Source organism: Sinocyclocheilus rhinocerous, unplaced genomic scaffold (genome assembly GCF_001515625.1).
Source record: "Sinocyclocheilus rhinocerous isolate Xijiao unplaced genomic scaffold, SAMN03320098_v1.1 scaffold1902, whole genome shotgun sequence".
Classification (NCBI taxonomy): Eukaryota; Metazoa; Chordata; class Actinopteri; order Cypriniformes; family Cyprinidae; genus Sinocyclocheilus; species Sinocyclocheilus rhinocerous.
Genome location: NW_015665924.1, coordinates 359,842 through 360,513, shown reverse-complemented (window position 1 = coordinate 360,513; position 672 = coordinate 359,842). Strand labels below are relative to the sequence as shown.

The following is a 672-nucleotide window of genomic DNA, read 5'->3' as shown; positions in this document are numbered from 1 at the left end:
TTTCCAAACTGCGACAAACGCCAGTCTCCCTTCTCTGCAGAATGCGATACATCCGCTCAACCAATCACAGCGCACCCTTCCACGCATTGTAAACAGTAAACATTGACAAGCTAAGGAATATTGTTCATAATTGCAGATGAATCGCCTTCGATTATGAACGCAATATTGCGTAGCTTGTCAGTGATCTACGGCTCTGTGTATTAAATGCCGCTCCATCTGAAAGCACGTTCTGGAGATTTACTACTAATCACAGAACCGGCTTTACTGACGAGATGGGCATGACAATCGCATGTGATTTATCGTGCAGCCCTAAAAAAATAATAATAATTTTGACGGCATTGATGCAGTGGCGTAGCGAGTCAGCCCCGGGCCCATATACAAAACAATTGTACGGGCCCCCCCAAACGTTATGGTCTCCAACTTGGTTAACTTAACTTAGGCCCTATTGTTGATTTTTCTGAAGTAAATAACGTTACGTGAATCGTAACTATTCACAAGCTGTTTTATTTATGGTATAGGCTAATGCTTGGAAATTATGTTTAAAGTTTTCAAGTACATTCATTATTTGTAGCACGCAAGCCACTCAATAATCACAGCTTTGTGCTTTGTTACTACAAAGTCTCAGCCTTCTGTCAATTTTATGATAAAATACAAACAATAAACGTCTTTTTA

General features: G+C 40.0%; 1 protein-coding gene across 1 annotated transcript in view; it reads left to right on the top strand.

Annotated features, from left to right (window-relative positions):
- Positions 1 to 672, top strand: part of LOC107731677 (alpha-1,6-mannosylglycoprotein 6-beta-N-acetylglucosaminyltransferase B-like) — a 129,061-nt gene that overhangs the window by 49,681 nt on the left and 78,708 nt on the right. The window lies entirely within an intron of this gene.